Source organism: Drosophila eugracilis, unplaced genomic scaffold (assembly GCF_018153835.1).
Source record: "Drosophila eugracilis isolate 14026-0451.02 unplaced genomic scaffold, ASM1815383v1 contig_974, whole genome shotgun sequence".
Taxonomy (NCBI): Eukaryota; Metazoa; Arthropoda; class Insecta; order Diptera; family Drosophilidae; genus Drosophila; species Drosophila eugracilis.
The window spans coordinates 464,748-487,635 of NW_024573893.1; the positions used below are offsets into that span (position 1 = coordinate 464,748).

At 37.0% G+C, this 22,888-nt stretch overlaps 1 protein-coding gene across 1 annotated transcript in view; it reads right to left on the reverse strand.

Moving 5' to 3' along the window:
* LOC108115131 (insulin-like receptor) overlaps positions 1 to 22,888 on the reverse strand; it is a 54,918-nt gene that overhangs the window by 25,339 nt on the left and 6,691 nt on the right. Inside the window, exon 2 of the mRNA XM_017226409.2 lies at positions 13,994 to 14,557. The gene's annotated coding sequence lies outside the window, so the exon portion shown is untranslated. The remainder of the gene's footprint in view (positions 1 to 13,993; positions 14,558 to 22,888) is intronic.

Here is a 22,888-nt window from a genome sequence, read left to right on the forward strand (position 1 = left end):
GCCCATTCATTTATTGCCATCTGTCGGGAGGTCTTGGCTATATCTTTCGAGCTAAATCAGAACTTTGACGGGGCCAGTCACACAAGTCAAGCTAATTAATAACAAGCAATGGTTGTCCGAAAAAAAAAAGATTCCCCTCTTTCTCCGACCCCGACAAAATTTGTTGTTCTTACATCTTATCAGTTGAGATTCTCGCTCGTGCGTCCCCTCATCTCTTTTATTTTTCTATGTTTGTGTGTATGTATGCGTATGCATGATTTTTTTCTGCTCGCCGCTTGTCAATTTTGACATTTGCTATTGAACCGTTCATAAAATAGGCGCCAGACTGATTTTCGCTTGAGTTTTCTTTGCGTCTCGCCTCGCCTTTGCCACTCACATCTCGCATCTCGGTTTTTGTTTTGTTTTCTTGTTATGATTTATTAAACATTTATTTGGCTTAATGAATTAATTTGATTTGATTTCGACAGCGTAACGGAAATGCCTGCCTGCCTATGTTTGTATGTTATGTACATATATGTATGTATGTTTTGCAGGCATGTGATGGTTGGTCTTTGTCTGTGTGGGGCGCCAAAAAGGCGCGATGCACGACGCAATTGTCTGAGCTTGGGGAAAAAGTGCATGACAAAACAAAAGAGAAGAAAAACAAACGGAAAACCAAAAACGACAAAGACTATACAGGAGAAACTCATTAGAAAAGATTATCCTATTAAAGTTATTAAGATACTAATAATTTAGAACTTTAAAAGCTCCCTGAAATGTTTATATTAGTTAACTTCCATTTTCTCTTAAATAGGTTAATTTTTAAAAGGTTAATCTAATAATAAAATACATAAGTAACTTAATATTATAGAAGTTGTAAATAAATAAATAAAAATCCACTTTAAAATATGTATAAAATTGATAATGCAAACGATAAGTGCAATATATTTCAAACACCTTTAGTAGCAGTTGATATTTTGGTTAACTTTTTACAATGCCATTTACAAAATTTCCACTGTATTGCAAGCTAGGGAAAACGCAGCAGGCCTCTTGAGCATAAAATAGAACGCAATATATTTTTACAAGCGTCTGAAAAATACAACAACAACAACAACAACACAACTACAACAACAACAAAACAACAACAGAGCCAAGTTAAAATAGTTGTTTAGCTATTAAGTTCCGCTTAAATTGTTTTCACATTTACCTTATGCCCGCTCGCCAATGCTACAAACATAGATACATTTACACATCCAAACAAACCAAAGCGCCAGCGGCAAAAGCAACAACAATAACTACAACAACAGCAGCAGCAGCAGCAGAAACCACTGGAATGACGAGGAGAACTACAAAAGCAAAGTGCGAGGCACAAAAGAACCTAATCAAGAGCAAAACGCCGCAAATAAAGCAATAAACAAGACACAATATTGTTTTTTTTTCTTCCACTTCTGCTTTGCCTCTCTCTCTATCTCTCTTTCACTGCTTTTATTATGTCTTGCTCATGCCAAAAGGAACGACAACAACAACAACAACAATAATAATAATAATACTAACAACAATGAAACGAGAGCGGTTTTGAAATAGCTAACCAAACAGCGCCAGTTTCCATTTCCATCTAAGCCTCTCCTCGCTGCTAAAATCTCGATTCTCAAAGCTCCACTTCCAGGCAAAAACAACAAGAAACTAGAGATACAACAGCAACGGCTAAGATACTAAAAACAACCAGACAAACAACAAAAAAACCTCGTTTCGGTACGAAGCAGACAGACAGACGTAAACCTAATGAACGCAGTCGCTCAAAAACCACTAAAAGATAAATATTCCAATAAAAAGTAAAATACAATTAATAAAAATGAAGACCTTGTCAAAACTAAGAAGTAAAATATTGCAATCCAATTATGAAACAAATCTGTTACAAAACAGAAATAAAACTTAGGTATTTTCCATAACTTTCGTTAATAAATACAAGTTTTAATTGCCTTCATTAGTTAGTAATATATATAATATTTCTAAGTCCTTTTTGGTTATGATATATAATACCTCTTAACAAAAATTAAATTCTAGTTTTGAAAACATCAATATGATCAAACATAACACTTTGCCTTTTAAAGCTACTTAGCTTAATTAAGGAAGTTCAAAACTATAATATTTAGATTTCCCACCTTAATTAGTTCAAGTGTTTCTTAGAAACTATACATATGTTTATGGTTCAGAAAATTTTCTCAGAAAGTGTCTCAAATGTTAAATATTTATGACTAGCCAAGAATTGTTTGCCAAGCTTTCTAAGAAATCTATACTACAATCAATTTAGCATTTTAATAAGATGTGAATTTAATATATGTATCATATATAAAAGATACTTTGCAAGACAATTGCTCCAAAGCCTCACTCTCATTCTTATACAGAGATGATTTTATGGTTTATTCTCACGATCCCCAACGACAACTCTCAACTATTCTCTATCTATCGAGAAGATGCTAGCACTGCAGTTGAGATTTCTCTGATTACTTTGTTTTGTAGGAAGAGCGCGAGCAGAGTGTAATCTCTCAATTTTATGGCTGTTTTTTAACGCTGTGTTACAGCGTTACAACAATATTTGTATTACAATTAATGCATTACAATTACAAAATGACATTTATGGTAATTTGTTTTTCAATCTGGGGACAGCGACGTAGAAATAGCAATAAATTAGACAACAAATAGGCAGCGGTCAGACAAAAAACAACACCGAAGACGCTTTCAATTTTACAATACGTAATAGCAAAAACAACGACAAAAACAGCGGTATCAGCGCCGGAATTGAATAAACAAATAGGAAAGCAACAACAAAAGCACAAACAACAACAAGAAACACTAGAAAAAAAATAGAAATATAAAATGAGAACGAGAGACAAAAAATAAAGAAGCGACTAGAAGAGTCTAGAATAAGAACAACAGAGGGGAGAATATACATACATACAACAAAGAACTACAATAAAGGTAATAAAAATAAGGAAATAAAAAGCAAGATTAAAATCGAAACGAGTAAAAATAGAAAACATATCTAAAAGACAATTGTTTATAAACATGTTAAGTTTTTATGAGATTTTTAAATTGAAATGCTTTGAATTGAATAACGTTTTTACTAACAAAAATTTGTTGCTTATTTCATATTAATAATATATATAAATATATATTTATACCAAAAAAAAATATGTATTTAACTCAGAACTTAAGTCCTATATTCCATTTTAAAGTTATTCCTTGCTTTTGTTTCGAAACAATCTTAGGGGTTGCCCAGACAAACCTATCGATAACAAAGCCAAATCCGTAAAGTAGCTCAATACGCCAAAGAGCACGCACAAAAACAAAAAACACACGCACGCACTCACATACACACATAAGTCAACCGCAAAAAGAAGCCGAACAATCCGTAGAATCCGTGATGAATGGCGGAGGTGGAGAAAGGAGAGAGAGAGAGAGTAGAGGAGCGTGCCCAAAGCCCGGATTTACAGTTGTTCGATCCCACAAATCAGATTAGAGTGAGATGGAGATGGAGCTAGTCCCTGGGGTTGGAGTGGTGTGGTGAATTGAGGTGTGATGTGGTGGGTTCAATGGGATGTCGTCGTCCCGCTCCTTCCTCCTCTTACAATTCCCTATTTCCTATAAAAATAAAACGCCGAAGATCAAGCAAGGGAAGAAGCAAATGCTGGCGACAGCTGAGCCACAAGATTTACATCGATCACACTTTTTATGCCACATCAAGAGTCGGAGACAACAACAACAGCTAAAAGAGCGCCACAGCGATTGCAACGATGGCATTTTGGCGAGACAGTCGGGTGACACTGAGACAGAGATAGAGATAGAGACGGAGACAGAGACAGCAGACAAACGGACGGACGGACAGTCCGACGGACGGACAAGGCAAGGCGATACATGGCAGCCGGCCTTAGCTCATCCGATTCTATACACTTTGAAATAAAAGTTTTTAAAAGATGGTAGAAATTAAAAAAATCTAGAGATATCAAAAAAGATTCGAAAAAGCAATTAAGCTACGATTATTTAACAAGATTTAAAAAAAAACCATAAAATAGAATGCTAATTTTAAACTTTCAAAAACTTTAAGATCACAGCTGATAAGCAACACTTTAAATCCGGAAACTATACATAATCTTAGGGCATTTAATACCACTAATAGTACAGATTTTTTCGAGTGTGAAAATTGCAGGGCAGACGATCAGACACCAGCCCATCATCACACCACGCCATGCCGCAGTCTCACAGCGGACCAACAGATCAGCTTTAGCATCAGATCTCCGAGTACCGTACCGCTGGGCGGAGAGGTGAGTGGCGGGATGGGTTGCTTTTGTGTGCGGACGAGGCCATTAGATGATCGCCGCGGCTAAATTTAAATGTCTGTGCGTTTAAGTTGCAAGGCAAAAATAAATCTACATAAAACGTAAACAACACACAGTCTCGTCCGTCTCATGCTTTTTCGTTTCGTTTCGTTCGCTTGTAATGACAGATCACAAGATCCGTGTAGACGGGTTGGATTTGGGATCGGAATGGATCGGGTTGTTGTTGCCAAGGGGTTGCCTTCGGGGTCCAAGGGTGGTGTTGTCTACTCCCCCTTGCCACCTAAATAAATAAATGTAAATGGGTTCTTACAAAGAACAAACTTGTTTATGCCAAATGGAAAAGGGAAAATAGTCTCTTTGGTGATGAACATTTTGACAAGGTCTAGATTGGATTACCGTGTTGTAAAAGGGAAAGGGTAGGAAATTATCATAAATAAGGGTTGGCAATCATAATTCTCATGGAAAAGATAATGGGAAAAGTCTTGTAAGAAGTATTAAGTTACTTCAATCTTAATATCTATTTTACTCCAACAAATGTATGCCTTCGTTAATCTTGATCATTTGGGAACTTGCTATAAAGCTCGCTTTTAGTCAGTAAGCCACTGATGTCATTTTCCTCCAAACCGAGATCAATCGAGCTGTTTTTAATTCAGACTATCTCAATATTCCGATTAGTCACATGTCTCCGAAAGATTCCATAAGATTGAGTCTTCACGTGAGTCACCTTAAGGCAATTAAGAATTCCAAATGAAGAACGCAGATCTCGGAAATTTCCGTTGAAGACGACACAGACAACACATTTCCTCCATCGTGTTACAATGACTTTAAAGTCCTTTCACCTTTGCCCTGCTTTTCCTCCCCTTCTTGAAAATCTGCTCTGTCCCTCTTTTAATGGGGTAGCACTATCCGGCTCCCCCAAGGACTTTGGTCTCCCCCCAGCAACCAGCAAAAACGAAAAGATAATTTCAATTTTCGTTTATTTTTAAAACGCATTTGCCGGGGTGTGGAATCGAAAGAGAAAATTAAAAATAGCAAAATGCATTTCTATAAAATAAATAACACGAGACAACCGACGCAACACATCCCCCCAATGAAATTGCAGTGGGTGGGGAGGGGAAGAATTCGGAGGGTTGGACGTGCTCTAAAGGTGCAGTTTGTGGTCTCTGCACGTCTGCATTTTCTTAATTTAATTTTCGTGTTGCAGTTCACGATCAATTTCATTCTAATGATTGTAATTAAAAACATTTTCCTACGCCCCTGAGACAAAAACTTTTAAGAAGGGGACGAGGACAAGGGTGTGGAGTGTCGGAAGACGGAATGGAAAGTGGGCGGTTATGACGCCCACTCAAGTGCAGTAGAAAAGTGAAAAAAATTAGCGCTCGGTTGAATGCGAAATGAAAAACAAGGAAGTGGGGAGGGAAATGAAACTTTAAATACCCTTAAATTATTTTGAAATTATATTTTAATATTTGAAATTAAATGAATATGTGCAGTTAATGAATATAAGTTAATTTTAAATATTAAAAAAATAATTTTATGATCAATTTAATAATTTCTGTTTGAAGTTTTCAGTTAAAAGTAAGAAAACATAATTGGTTATAATACGAAATAGTTTAGAATGCTGTTAAAAATATTAACATTGTCAAGAACCAATATGAAAATTATTTAAATCCTTTTAATTTTTCAATAAAATTAAAATAAATTTCAAATTTTTTAGATATAAGTCGATATTTTTATACTATATTACATGTAAATAGTTAAACATTTTCATTTCAAATATTATCTAAAATGATTATCAATCTTAATGTAGTTTCAGATTCACAACATAAACAGGATTATTTAACTTAAGAAACACTTGACAGTTTTTAAAATCTTTTTCAAATATTTGTAATACCCCCAAAAACTAGAGAGAAACCGCCAAAAGGCTGGGAACAACATCAGCGACGTCAACAATGAGACAATAAGGCAGAATCAGAATAGCTTTGCTCTAACTTTGTGTGTCTCGTGAGTCGTCGTCATGAGTGGGATGTCATCCTCCCGTTCCGCCCCCACCATTACCTTCTCACCTATGCCACTCTGAATTTCGTCAGATGAAATCCCAAGCCAAAAAAAACAATAGTATATATGTATATACTATATGCATAGATATATATATACATTTCGAGACGACCCCGACGGCGTCGTCGCTGCTACAACGGCGTCATCTGTTGTGCATTTCAATTTGTAATTGTAATTGCATTCTATATACATCTTTACATCCATCTGTACGAGTATATAGTGCAGACTCAATGAATTTTACGAGTACGAGTACGAGTATTTTTGTATTTTTGGTCATGGGACCACCATTTGGGCCACGTTTTCTTTGTGTCTGCACATTTGGCGAAATGCCTCTTGATTGGCAACAAAAGCACACAAGACTCAATTTGCAAATTGGCTTAAAGTTTGGCCAAGGAAATTGAGGAAAAACTTTTGGAAATAAATAAAAAAACCATTCTATCAAAATAGCCTAATGCTATTGGGGATTAAAAGTAAGTTTATGATAGGAAATATATCTCTGAGAACTAATTTTTAATCACAAACTTTTTGACATGATTTGAGATTTTAGGCAAAATTTTCCTTAAACAATGAAAATTTCCATAAAAACACTTTAGTTCTAGTCCAATATAAATCACTAAACGACATTCCAAACATGCCGGTCCATTAGATTCCAATAGCATACACGCACCTCGGGAACCCAAGCCCCGACATCATCATTACTGCATATATAGTGTGTAATGGCCATGGTAATCGCCATCACATCATCATCAGCAAGACTATCATCATCATAGTATCCCGGATGCATGAAAATGCAAAAAGCTGCAATGTCAAATCCAGAAACGGGCACAATGACTCAAAGCGCTGCCTGCAGATTGTGGGCTATAAAAAGCGGCCAACCGAGAGACCAGCAACTAACTTTCCAAATGCCAATACCAATACACACACACATTGTCGCATATGGCACAAAATCACAGTCATTATGCATAGTATCTGTGTGCCTCTAGTATGATATTTTTCAATGGGAGGCGACGACAACAACGTCTCAGCGACATTTAGCTGAAAAATGCAATAAACAACATTCCAATCTAAACTCCCAGGCATAAAAACGCCCTCCCGCTGCTTTGATCTACCCCTTTTTTGTCCGTTGGAGAGGGGAAAAAGTTAAATAGCAACTACACAAGCAGCCAGGTCATTATGCGCATGTGTTGACCATTATCCGATAATCACGACGGCTATATCAAATACAATATATCCAACTGCACTACTAGATGCTTAGATATTACCATACTAGGTAAGATTGTACCTAAAATTAGGAGAGGGAAACCCTTAATCCTTAGTAATCCACAGGAAACTTTTTAAAATAGTCTGTTTCCTAGTTTTATTGCGTAAAACATGAATTTTCTTTAAATAGATTAAGTTTGGAGTTAGGAGTATAAGTCCTTGTATATAAACCACTAACTTGACTAACTAAGCTAAAGTAAGCTATAGTTACGCCTCAGAGAAAAATCCCATAGAAAGATGATGCAGATGAAGGGGTAACAAACATGTTTCTTTTACGCTTTCAGAGGGTATTGTGATTTACAAGATATTAAAAGTACATTTTGGTGAGAAAAACTATCTATTGGTTATAAAGATATATAATTTAGATTTTAAATACTATTAAATAGGATTATTTCTTTATTAAACTCACTTTCAGAGTATCAAAACGATATACTATTTATCCTAGTTGCCACTAGCAACCCCTCTCTACCCCCACAGCCTCCCCAATGACATTGGTCAATGTCAATAGCAAGATCGTTTCTCCGTTTCCTCTGCACAAGCACTCACTCCTACATACATATATACATACATACCCGTACATACTTACATACAATCGTACATATGTACATATAAAAAGTGAGAGACTTGGAGAATATGCGCATATGTTAAGATCTCAAGAAGCAGGGGCGCAAAAGGCAGGGCAGGGCAAGGCAGGGGCAGCAGACAGTCGGCGGCGATCTTGTTGCATACGCTTAACGGTTTTCTGGCTTTACCTGGTGGCGTTATTTTCCGCAGCCTCCACTCCAAGTGATTAATGGGCCCAAACGGACAACAGACTTTACCTTGTACGGGTTATGTTTGTGGTATGTATATGTATACATTTATGTATTTTGGGAGGCAAGAAGAGAGGCCGGGGAACTTTGACGACTTTTATGAGCAATTAAAAAACTATTACGGCGGCGGCCAAATGGCAAGCTGCATTGTTTGCTGTCGGCTTTTATGTGCAACGATGACGTTTTTATGGGCGCCACACGAGTGTGGGTCGAGGTCTTTACCTCCCTTCCTTTCCCTCATCTCTCTCTCTCTTTTTCTAACCCCTCTGGCTGTCCCCTTCATTAGCAACCGTTGCGCATGCGCCTGTCTTTTTTGTCTGTTTGTTTTGCTGACTCCCCATTATGGAATGCGGAAATGTTTTATACCCATAAGTCTCTCGGTTTCTGTATTTCGTGTGCTCTTTTATTTTTAGGTGCATAACTCAAAATGCACCCTAATGACACACATAAAGTCTGACACTCTCCTCCTGCCCCTCTCTTTACCGCCTTTGTCTGCTGGTTTGGGAAATTAATTGATGGCCATTAAACTTGGTTTTAATGAAAAGGAGTTGGGACAGGCGAAAGGCGGCAACAAATTGTCATTGAAGGGGTTGCCGCCGATCATTTATACAACCAAAAAAAAAGGAAATAAATTAAATGACAGATGGAGTACGCTTATTTATGGCATTATCTGTCATTTATAACTCTTCAAGGGGCACACAAATTATTCAATGCTTGCTGTCCTTATTGCCCGAAAAGCTATCTCTTTCAAATTGCTTATTTTTTATTGATCGAGAATAAACGTCAATTATATGGTTCTAAATGATCTGTCGAGGTTTGTTAATAGAATACTGGTTTTCATCAACAATGTATCGATTCTTTATTGATCTTTGATTATGATGGCATACTTTGGTGTTATTTATATTACATTTTTAAAACAACAAAAAAAAGGGTAAGTAATAGTTAAGTCAACTACAAGTTAAAACAAAGAAAAGCTAAAAGAAAGGTTCACTCTAGTTGGAATTCCAAACTATTAAAAACAACAAAAAACCAAATGAAAGATGGTTTTAAACTTAAATACTTATCAAATAAATGAATAAATAATTTTTTAATGAATAATCTATTCTTAAAGAACATTAATATACAAATCATTTGATGCTAAAAACCATTTAAAATTATATTATCCTTTTTATGATTTTCACTTGCTTACACAGTAATAACTTATAAAAAACATATAACTTTAAACCAAGTAAGCAAAACCAATTGAAAAGCAATAAAAAATGTGATCATTAAAGGCAAAGCGATCTCACTGCAATCAAAAGACTCAAATTCCAAGCGAAATGAAGTTAATTCTGGTAACGAAAGCTTACATTCCGGGACAAATCGAGAAAATTCTCTTTTCTCTCTCTCTCTCTCTGTCTCTTTGCCGGCGAATTAAGTCTGCATTTTCAGCTCGATCGCATTCGCAGACGACCATTGGTGTTCCTATCTCTTTCTGTCGCCATCTGGCCATCTCTTTCGAACGCAATTCGAACTCTGGACTTCGACTCATTCACGCGCCGTTCACATAACTTGAAACGTGATTTTTACATGGAGAGTGTCGATGAGATGATGCCACGATTAATGCTGCTTCGGCTGCTGCTGATGCTGCTGCTGCTGCTGCTCCATCGACTTCATCTTCATCTTCATTTTCATCTTCGTTTGCTTCTTCTCCCATCGCCCATCGCCCATCGCCCATCTCCCATCTCCATCTCCGGCATTCTTGACAACAAAAAGGAAGAGAAACAACAGCTACAGACATTGGAATGTGGCAGCGCCACTTTACACCCTTCGCATTTCGATTGTCGTCTGCGGCTGCAGCTGTTGCTACTAGTTTATTGGACACAACAACAACGCCGGCGAAAGAGAGAGAAAATTTAGTTAAGATGGGAAAGGGATGGGGGAAGGGAAAGTGCCTTTGGGGAAGTGAAAATGGCACGGCATGTTAACTGTCTCCGGACAAAAGCGCATTAAAAGGAACACAGTGGGTACTCCGAAAAACAAATCCACAACGAGAAAAGTTTGGCATTTTCTTTGTCTTGAAAACATTTTAGAAAACCATTATTTAAGACTATAAATTAGTCTCCCATAACTTGGGCGTTAATCAAGGTACAAGACATCATTATAGATTTAGAAAGGAAACTTTTGGAACTTATAGTTTCCTTTTTTCAAACTTCAAACTATAAAGCCCCTTGGCGATAAATGTACACCATATAGCAGCAGATCTTTTAAAACCTAACACTTAGTTTTCTTTATTTATTTTTATGAATTTTTTTATTGCCCCAATCTTAATCGGCGACATTATTCCTGACCGTCGCCGCATATATTCCCGTCTCGTTTTCATATTCATTTCCGTTTTAATTTCTGGTTACATCATTGCCCAGCAGTCGACCATCAATCACACGCACAAAACGGAAATAAATATAGAAATAAAGCGAGTGGGGTGAGGAAAAGCGAAGGGAAATGCAGCGGAAGTGCGTCTAATTGAGCAACTGACAGAATGTGCGCGTCTGTGGAGGAGAATGGTAAATGGTAACGAAAACAAGGGGCACGCCCCAAAATCGAAGAGCCACCGAGACTTTGTGACTCTGTGCCAGAGTCTCGTGAGATTCTGAGATTTTCTGAGACCTGAAGACGCCCCCTCATAGACCCTTTGGTTGTTTCTTCCCATGGAACCAGTCTGCTATCTCAATCAACGTCTGTGACTGAATGACTGACTGACTGGCTGACTGAATACACGGGCTGGCTGGATGGATGGATGGATGACTGACAGGCAACACGTGCTCACCGCAACCAGTTGGCCATTAAAGTCCCAAAACGAAACAAAACAAGCCCAAGGAGGAACATGAACATGAAAAAAAAAAAAAACACAAACTGCAATGGATATGGGAGACCCAGAGGAGATGCTGGGTTACCTCCTTAGCTCATTAAAAGGCTTCCCCCGGGAGCCTGGGAAAAAATCCGATGGCCACACATAATTCCCGACTAAATGGCGAAGAAGGCGAAACTAAAGTCGTAAACTGACAGTAAAAAAGGATATACTCCGAAGGCGTGAGGCTCTTAGGGAGTGATTTTATTATATTAACAACGGTAAATAAAATGGTTTGATTTTCTGCAGGTGGGAAAATCTAAACGATTACCTTAAAGCCAAGACACGAACTCGTAAATGTTTCTCTAAGAATTATAGTTGGGATGTAAATCTCCTGAGCTATTTGGGAATTCAAATTCTTTTAAGTTTAAGTAGTTAAATAGATTGGATTTCAAAACAAGGACACTTAAATACCAAATACCACTTAAAGACAAGAAAATATATCAATTTTACTATTGTTTTTAATGCCAGAAACAATATTAAAGATCCAATTACAAACCTGTAAACTGTTAATGATGAAAAAGTAAGTCACTTTTCAGGTAATTTTTCGTTTTGTAACTGTAGATATATTAACATCCTTTATTCTAATATATATTTGTTATAAATTTCCATTGTAAACATTTATAATTATACAAATTTTCTTAATTTTTCATTTCTTCCTGTCCATTGAACACAAATGAGTTCATTGTAATCTGCTTTTTTCAGCCGCATTCGCATGAATGGGGGCCACTTATGGCTTTATCAGTGACCAGAGCCAGCAGATCTTTCGGCCAGGTTGCCTGCCTTTCCAATTGAAACTATTTCCGGCCTCGACTCGCTTCAACCGCAAAATAAAAATAAAAACTTAAAAAAAAAACACAAATACAATGAGACAGCGACAGCCACGAGGCGTGGAGATATACATTAGAGCAATATAGAAATGTTTGTGCAATTGCAATGGCATACCGCATGCCACATGCTGCCTGCCACACACTAATAGATCCCCGCCTCAAGATCCCCCTTCCCCCTCCCTACTGCTACTACTACTACACTTCGAGGCGTCAACCGTCGTCTCAAGAGTGGTTCCCATGTGTGCGAGTGTGTCTGCTCCAAAACTGTGAAAATGCCCAGACGGTGAGTGTGCAATTGAGCGACTGCTGCTACTTCTACTTCTGCTGATGCGGTCGGTTGCCTCCATCTCTTCCCCCACCCCTACCTCCTTACTTCCTCTAACCCCCCTTCTGGGTCCGGTCTGGAGGTCTGCACTATACTTCGATCCCGTCTGGTGGAGATTATACTCTGCCTTGTACCTATACTCCCAACTTATAATAGAAACTCAGGATAGTCTTTAAAATAGATTACTCTTGGAAACAGAAATTTCCAGTCAACTTTATTTTTATTTCCCTAATAAAAACCTTTAAACTAACTTATTTATTATCTTAGATTTTAGCCACTGTCAATATCAACTATCGACCTTATATATTTCGAAAATAATCCAAAGGTATATATCGTTCCATTAACCAAGTGAAAACATGTTAAACAACCTCCGATCAAATATATTTCTTATAAAGAAATGTGATTTTAAATACCTTAAAACAGATACTTAATCCAATATTTTAGTTGGGCAAAACAATCACTAAGATATAGGGTATATAGAAATTCTCCAACCCTGACTGCGAATAGAATTTCTAACTTTTTTCCTGTTTTCCAGATTTTTTTCCACTGATTCAGTTGTTTTTGTTGCTAGAAACTGTCGCTGCTCGCTGCCAAGTTATTATTATTGCAGTTGTTGTTGCGACAGACGCGCCATTTGTTACACATTATTTAGAATCAGAGGCCATTTAACACCACCTTCTGCCACCCACCACCATGAATTTTTCCCCAATCCTCTTTGGACAACCACGCCTCTGTTTTATTTTTTGCTCCATCCGGAATTTACCCAATATTTATTGTTAGCGAGTTATTTGGAACTGGGCCATGCGGAAATACCAAAGTGAAATATTAGAGTTGGGGATGATATATCCGGAATCGGGAGAACTACACCCCTTCTCCCACCCCCTCTTTTCTTATTCTTTGACCAGAGAAACGAAACACACTTCTTTTAGTTCACAAATTTTCCCATTGACAATCAAATCAGCATACATTTCTTAGGAAAAATTCCAGAACGTCCCCACTCTCTTCTTTTCCTTCTTCTTGTTCAACCTCATTGGAATGTGACACAAATTAAGCACAACGAAAAGCGAAAGAGATAGCTGTGGACACACGAAGATACAGTGGAACTTTCCACAGTCCGAAATGGAAGTGGCTTTTCTTCTTTTTCTTATATAAATATATTTAAAAATATCTTTTTATAAGAATTTCTTGCTTTTTATTTTTTAGGTAATATAACTCGAGCTTTGTAAGCTTAGAAGTTAAGTTTAAAATAATAATAAACATTAATATAAATATAGTTCTTATTAGATTTTATGGATTATCAAAAAAAAGTACACAGATTTAATGACTTAATGCTTGTGTAGCTCAGTGCCGTATGAAATTAGGAAACCCCTTTTGGGCAAAACGCTTTTAAAAACTTCACAAAATCATAAAATATATTATATTATACTACCATGTTTTTATAGATCAATCTCAACACATTTCAGTGTAATCAAATTGCCAAAGAAAACGAAAGAAATGTGACTTACCTCGGGCGAGAATAATGAATGACAGAGACAAGACAATATATATTTGCCTTCTTCTCGGACTCGCTTTTCTTTATTGTTATAAATTTCAAACACGTTTTGATAATATTTGTATCTCGACTACGGCCTTAGCACTTTCTTTCCAGCTTTTTGGCGAAAGCTTTCTTCGGTGGCAAAAGGAAACCCGAAAAATTGTAAATTCGGGGAAATACCGTAGTGCAGAGAGGTAGAGATATACAAGGGGGAGAGAAAATGAGCTCGGGATCGAAATTCGGATCACTTCTTTAACTTAATTTCCCTCTCTCTCTGGTTTCTTGTTGTTATTTCTTTTTTTCTGACTAGCAATTTGATTTATTTAGGTTATCATTTTTCTTGATTTTCTCGTTGTTGTTGTTGTGGTTGTTGTTGTTTGCTCGGTTGCTCTTTTGTTTGCAAGTATTTGTGGTTGTTGTCACATAGCATTCCTCACTTTTTCTCACATTTTTCACATGATTTTTACTTTCACACCTTCGCGGCACTCGATGATCATTTCACGTGATCTCAATGATGCATTTAGTCGTCGCCGATCTGAAATGAGAGCAATAGAGAAAGGCAACTGATGAGAAAGGAATTTCGTTTATTCGAATCTAAATTGAATTGTCATTGTGTTGGATAACAATAATACTGTGTTGCTACAATATGACCTATAAAGAGTTTTTGGATATGATCTTTATCATCTAAAAGTGTTCAAGCTAATAAAATCTCTCATAAAATAGATAAGTCTCTTATTAACATTCTTAGATTTAGATCAAATTTAGTACAGTAAGATTTTCTATTACTAAAACTAATAAAAAATAACCATGAAAATTATTAAATTCTTTTATTATTATATTTGTTAGGCCCAACTAATATCAAAATATTAACTATAACATCCAGTAGCCAAACAAGTTAACGTTTTCTGTCTGCTAGCATAAAACCCCTCCAAACTTAATCCACCTTGCAACAAAGTACAGTCAAGCCCATTAAAAGCAAACTGTGGCGCAACCATTAACCAATTAACAAATTCCATAGAATCACTTAAAACGCAGAAAAAGGCATTCGTGCAACTTTAATCCACCTGAAAATCCATAATTTTATGCTTGACTCTCACAATTCTTGCAGCAAAAATATCCATTAGGCCCCACCCAGAAACAAAGAGACCAACGTTCAACTTTCGCGCCAAATCATAAAAAAAAATTACAACAAAAAGAATAACAAACTTGCCAAGCAAAGCGGAAAAATAATATAAAATATATAAACAATGTAAGGAAAAACTTTATCAAACAATAAAAAACATTTTATTGCAACATCAACGCCGCAAGAATGCAACAAAAAATAAGATAGTAAGATATTGTTTTGCCACTCATGGGCCACGCCTTTTTCTGTGAGAGCAACCAACAACAACAACAACAACTGAAGTATAGTTATACATATACATTTTTATAAAAAAAAATATAAAGTGCAACCGAAAAATAAAGAACAAAACTCTACGTAACAAAAATTGTGAAAAAATAGGCAAAAAGATAAGACGTTTTAATACCTTTTAATAAAGTGAAGCAAACTATTCTACAAATATTTAATTAAAAGAATTTACATTGATAATAATTAAATAATTATATATTATGTTTACTCTCACTTAGTGCAAATTAAAGCACATTTTTTCTTGCATATTTTAAGATAGTTACATCTTTAATGTAATTAATACCAAGAGGTAGTTAAGCTCTAATGTGGTATCGCAATTGATTCTAAAATTATATACATTACTATTTTTTAATTATGTTTAATGTTAACTAATAAACGAACTATAACAATACATACTCTTGAGCTACAACTTTTAATGGGTATGCAAACCGTCTGCGCCAGGAAAAACAACAAAAGCAAGAAAAACAAGCGCAGTTCAAGCATCAAAAAGCTGCCGTCACGCCCCTCTTGAGTGCGCTTCCCGCCCACTGCCCCGTGCCCCCTTCCAACCCACAAAACGAGGCCAGACAGACAGCGTCTCTCTCGTTCTACAGCACTACACCCCTCCACCTCATCCTCTTTATCATCCATACCCTTCTCACTCCACAAGTCACGTGGGGTGTTGTGTGCGGCACGCGAAATGCAGAAAAAATGGAAAACTGCTGAACTAAAGCTAAAATAAATAAATAAATTAGATGGCGTTTTTCAGTTTTCCGCATTTAAAAAGCAAAACAGTGGTTATTGCTTATAAGTTCCTTTTAGTTAAAGACTTAAACTAAAATTAAACCCTAAAACAAAATGAACTTTGCTTTGCAAGATTTAATATGAATTAATAACAATAATTATTAATTATTAATGTAATACAATAGATAAATGCATTAAAATCATACTCAACTAGGGATTAATCATATTCTATTAACTTTTTTACAACACTGATGAATTCTGTATAAATTAATTGCATATTAAAATAGTTTCCCACATTAAAAAATAAATAATTTACTGTATTATAAATAAATTAATTTGCTTGTGCAACTAGCTTTAATGCATTTTTAATTGCCGAGCGTAATAAATAATATTGGCTTTGGCGATAGCTTTATTATTTTGCTTACGATTCGCATATTTGGCCAAAAACTCATTTTGGTCAAGACAACAAATCAACACACACTTATACAAGAACTCACACAAACACATTGGGAGGCCCGTCGCCGGCATTAAAAATATGCTGCAGCAGCAGCAAATGAGAGAGTCCAACTGAGAGAGCGCCTGCACGAGCGAGAGCGATAAAACACAAAATACGAGACATGCACAAACAACAAAAACGAAAAACAAAAAAAAAGCGGAAAAAACGCCAGGCGTGCAAGAAGCGCAGCAGCGACGCCGGCAGAAGCAGAGCGCCGGCAACCCTCGAGATGACGTTGACCCCGAAAAATGACGCGAAGCGCAATGTGTGAAAACGAATGCGAATGGGGACGAAAACAAACTGAAATCTAATAACGGCCCGGTGCGAGTGCAAGCGAGAGGCGAACAGCGTCGGCGTCTGCATGCTTCACCCTCTCTCGCTCTTTCGTTCTCTCACCATGCACAGTCCACTTTTTTTTTGTTTTGCGGATAGACGTGCTAAAGCGCAGTGCGTATAAAAACACGCAGACAGGACGAAAAGCCGAAGAACAACAATAAAGTGCAAGCGCAGTTAGGCGGCGGCCAGACAGAAAGAGACAGAGATAGCGAGCGCGCGCAAATGGTGGGGACAAAGAGAGAGCGTGAGAGAGTAAACAGAGCGCATGTCTGCGATAACAAACAGGAGGAAGGAGGTAAATGGGTGGTTGAACAGGAGACGGTGGAGAAGGACGACGAGAAGAACAGAAAAAAGATGCGTAGGAGGTATGCGTTTATGCGATGCAAAAATATTTTAATCATTAAGAAGGAACCATAAAATACTTCACAATAAATACTTAATTTGCCCTTTGTCAATATATTTACATACATATGTATATATGTATATGAATATTAAGTTCTTTTGATTTAATGGTCAGCTCAATTTCTATACCTCAAATGATTGTAGTTATGTAATAATGGATGCAAAGGAGTAATTTTTTTTTGTTGATAATAAATTCATTTTGTTTATTTAGTTGTATTTTCTTAGTTTAAATACATTAATATGTATTTTTCCTCCACTGCTTTCCAGGGAAAGCTGAATAAACAATGTTAATAAAAAACAACCCAGAAAACTATTAATTGCATATAACTCATAAACGTATTTTGTTTTTTTATTTGAGTACGAATAAACTACGATTTGCATAGGATACGTGTAAACGTACGGAGTGGAAAATCCGGAGTCTGTCCGTTTTATATTTGTGTGTGTGATAAGGGCGGCAACCCTGCCGCACTCTCAACAAAACCAAAACAAAAAACGCAAAGGGAAAAAGAGCAACAACTACATCGAGCACATATAAAATAACAGAAATTTTTTTCTCACAGATGGAGGCCGCCAAATAATTTTTTTCACATTTTTTTTTGCCAAGCGCCAGCAGAGAAACATCAGAAACAACCAACAACAACTACAGAGACGACAGCAAAACGCAGTCGCTTATGAATGGAAAAGAAGGCGCACGACTCTCTCGCTCGCTCCCCAAAAACGCATGAGCTTGTGCAAGAAGGAGAGAAAGAGTTTTGCATTGATATAGGTGTGTGTGTGCCTGTATGTGGAGTGCAGAAAATGTCGGTGTCGTTGGCCCTTGGCTGGTGTTTTTGTTTCTGTTGCTTTATTGTTGTTGTTGTTGTTGTTGTTGCGGCGCAATGTGGTACAGTGACTACCAAAAAATACTAGCAGGCACCTCGTAAAACGGCCCAAAGAGGAAGCAGCAAGGAAGAGTGGCAGAAGCAGAGCTAGAGGAGAAGGAAGGAAACAGAGGAGGCGCAAACGGAAGCAGCAACGTCGCCTAAATGGGTTGCAATAAAAACTACACATGCGGTTGTAAAGTTGTAAAACTGCGGACGTAGTTCCAGTTGTAGTCCGTAGTTTCCACTCGTAGTAGTTGTAATTTGTAATCGACTGTTTACACTCCCACTTCTTTCAAATCGAAACTAAATTATCTCACCACTAAATTACGCTACGCTAACCAGAATAAAGATAAAAAGTATTACAAAACATAAAAGTACGAGATTAAAGTTTACGAGTTTACAAAGTTTATGGAATATGAGGTTAAATTATTAATGATTTAAAAAATGTGAATAAGGTTTAACTTTTATAAGTTTCACTGTAGCCAATAACACATTGTTTGTAGTATTGGTAGCTTAGTATTTAGCTGTTTGCTGCCAATGATCTGCTAATGAGAGAGAAAGGGGTGTGCTGCAGGAAAGGCCTGAGTAAGAGGGTATGCACATATGTATGTGTGTATGTATGGATCATCAAACGGCGCCGCCTAATTAAAAAACCATTAAAATTTAAAGCCACCGCCTATGCATGGAGGCTAATAAATACATAAATTTGCAGCAACGGGCCTCGAAAAAAACACAACCGAAAAAACAAACCGCTAAAATTAATTACCTCACGAAACAAACAAGAAGGCAGCGCAGTAGCACCGATAAAAATCCAGGAAAAAGGGGAGCTAAAATGCAATCAAAGCACATTGGGCTCAGTTTTGGTGAAATTTAATTTTGCCCAAAAAAAAATCTTAGTTATCTAATGTAATTTAAGATTTATACAACATATACAACATTTTGTAGAAATTTTTGGCTTCGGTTTCGTGTCTTAATGTGTGCTCGCTGTTGCTAAGCCAAAAAATGTGTGTAACATTAAACTTTTCTTTTCTAATATTTATACGAGTATATCGAAAATATAGCCCTTCTTGAAATTAAACCAATTAGTAATTAGCTACATAGAGTTAAGTATACAGTTATCAAAGTTGAAAGTTTACAATAAACAACTTTTTCTAAATTAATAATAAAAATCTCAATTTTTAACTTTTATAAAATTCCAAAATTAGAAAGCAAACTAAGATTGACTAAATAACAAACTTTATGACTCAATAAAAAATGCTTGTCAATCTTTTTGCCACAGAGCCATTCTAAAAGCTATACCAAAAACTGGTTCGAAAACTAATTATAGACATTTTAGACTCAATTAGAGGCAGTCAGTCAATTAGTGGAAAAGAAATTCACATCGTTAGGGGATTTCTGTGGCAGGCACCATTCCAAGGATTCGGCTCTAGAAGGCTGCCGCCGATCCAACGCCCATTGGCCAATGTGCAGCGTCAGCGTGGCAGGCGGACAAAAAAGCGGAACATCATGGAAATGTGTCTAAAAATAAACTTGTGCAACAATGTTGCAAAAGCAAACATCAGCAGACAGTCAGTGACACAAAGTGGGTGCCGTTGGGCGAGCTACGGGGGCAGTGTGCCGAGGGGCTGGGGTATGCGGACCGACCGGGCCAGACAAGAGCGGAGCTCTCTTGGCCAGACGGCGGCCTTTCTTCTCGCCCTCCTCCTTTCGGCCACGTCCCTGGGTCTGTTTGTCTGCTGAGTAGAGTGGAGTGGAGTGCCGCAGTCGCATTGTTTGTGGAGCGGTTAAAGGGACGGTGGCGGCAGCAGCGACAATGGCTAAAAGGAGCAGCGGCAGCAAAAACAACAAAAAAGAGAGGGATATATGAAGTTTAAAAACCTCGAAGGTTTTAATACACTTTGTTTTTTGGATAAATGATTTGGATTTTACTTAAACGTTTGTATACATTTTTAAGGAGTTTTAATTAAAGAAGAATTGGATATTAAATACAAACGTGTGTTAGATTCTAGAATTTGTTAGAAAGTTTTAGTCTTTATATTATGACTATTATATCATATCATGTTGTGCTATTTACTAGACTACCTATTATACATCATTTAAAATTCAGGAAAAAACTATAAGGGTCAGAAATTACGCGTCAAGTAAATTGAATAAAGAAGTATGTATTCTTTATCAACTTAAAACCTTACAGATTAATATCCCAAATATATTACCAACCATAAACTTAGATATATAATATCTTGACCTAAAATAAGATTCATATGTATATAAAAATATTTATTAATTTTGAAATATATAGCGCTTAGTTATTTTATCTGCTTTCATAAAGTAGGTTATGAAAACAGGAAATTATGTACTTCAGAACCCTTTACGACCTCCATCCCGTTAACATGAAACCTTATTTAAAGGGTATGAAAACACGATATATGGTATATGGAGTGCCGCGTTGGGCGCGTGAAGCACGCGAAACGAGACTTGGGCGGATATTAAGAAGAGGCAGGAGGGGACAAAAAGGTAGCCACAAGCAGGAGAAGGAGGTGTGGCAGTGTCCGAGAAGAGCCACAACAGCAAGAAGAAAAAGCAAAAGAAGAGCAGAGCAGACCGCGTCCACTAATCGCTAAATTTACGAGTACAGTTAAAATAAAATCATAAAAATGTCTTCTCGATGGCTGTTGTTGAGGCAGGCAAACAAATCGAAAGAGACGGCCATATGGCGTGGGATAAGGACAGAAAGAGTTAGAGCTACAGAAAAACAAGGGGGAGAGAGTTGAAACCTGGGTTTAGTTCACAATTTACATGATGAAGTAGTTCAAGAAGTTGTGGCCTGGAATTTCCACGAAACACTTGGGAAACAACTTCCCGCGCACACGTTATTTTTAAAAAACGAAAAAACAAAACTAAGAAAGACAGGAGTGCGAGTGAGACACCAATATATATAACAACAAACAGGCAGCCTGCCACAGAAGAAGAAAACCGAAAAATACAAGACAAGACGACACAAAAAGGGTCCGAGATGAAGAAACCCAGTTTATAGTGTAAAATTTAATGAGCAAAACTCTACGACACAAGATCATTGGCGAAAAAAGGTTTTATTTCAGGTTTACTGGCCGCCAGCCTGCCTTTCCACTCATTTTTCCACTTCAATGGAAATGTGAAAAACAACAAAACCAAATAACAAGAATAAAGGTGACAACGTGCGAGATTAAAGCAAAGTGACGGGCAATTGCCAAGCACAAGTAGTTCATGAATAAAGATTTAAGCAGAACTCTCTTAATGGGCCCATATAGTCAAAGGGAACGAAATTCCAAAAATAATAAGTAAAACATCTTTTGATTGTTAACGAGGAAATGATTGTGGAAAGTTTAAGTAGAAAGAAAAATGTAAAGTATAATTTAAAGCTCTGAATACTGCATTTAAGAAAGGTACACATTTCAAGTAAAGTACCTAAAAAGGGTACCTAAAATATCCTTATTTTTGGATCATGAATGATATAAAGACGATACATAACCTTTGATTAATATAGTCAGGTTTTTGGCGATTTTCATCGATAAACACCCTCAAACCTGCAATAACAAGATCACCGATCATAGAATTAGCAAAACAAAATAACGGGACAGCCGAAGGTCATTCACGGGCGAAAGAACGTACCGAAGAAAAAGGCAAGCAAAAATAACGGCAACATTGTTGACGCCCCAGCGATTAGGAAAGAAAGCTAAACAAATACTTGCAAAAAGAAGAACAACATATTAACTAGGAACACAAAAAAAAAAAAGACAATAACAACAAAGCGAAATGCCGTCAGCAAATCCGAAAGCCAATCAATAGATATGCAACGCGAAATGCCCACGCACAAAAACACAAGAAAGAAAAATAGGGGCGGAGAGGGAAAAGTGAGCGGGCATTGGTCTTATCTCGTAATGTTTATGAAAATGACTATAAATACAAAAGCAGCGAAAACAAGAAAGAACGCTGAAGTTGAAGGTAACGACTTAAAGATATCCTGTTATTCTATCACATGTAGAAGGTTTACCAAATTATTTATCCCAAGTCAACTGCATTTACATAACACGATAACAATGTAAATAAATTTGTAAATATTTATTTACTTATGTCAGCTGGTCTCTTAAATTATAGGGTTGATTTCTCGTTATGCACTTTTGAACGAATACAAAATGCCCATTAGAAACTAGTTGTAACGGGTATAAAGCTGAAGCACAGCCGCCCACCCAGCAGCGACGTTGACGGCGACGTCAGCAGCGCACAAACAAATGCTCCAAGCGCCACACTACACAATCCCACAAGCACACACACCAGCACACTAGCGGAACACACACAGCGCCACACATCACCATAAAAAGACAAACAGCAGCACGCACTTTATCAAAAACAAAATAGAAGATCTCTCTCTCGTTCGCTCTTTCTCTCCTTTGTTTGCAGCGTGTGGGAGTAAGAGGGAGATGGCATGCATAGAAATGCAACCACGTGTGTTGTTTATTACACCAACACACACACAACGGAAATATAATAAACGAATGTCAATACGAAAACGGAATCTTTAAAAACAAGAAAAACAAATAACTGCGCAAAGCGAAATGCCGAAAAACCAAAAACAATATGCAGTGCAAGCGGGACAGGCAT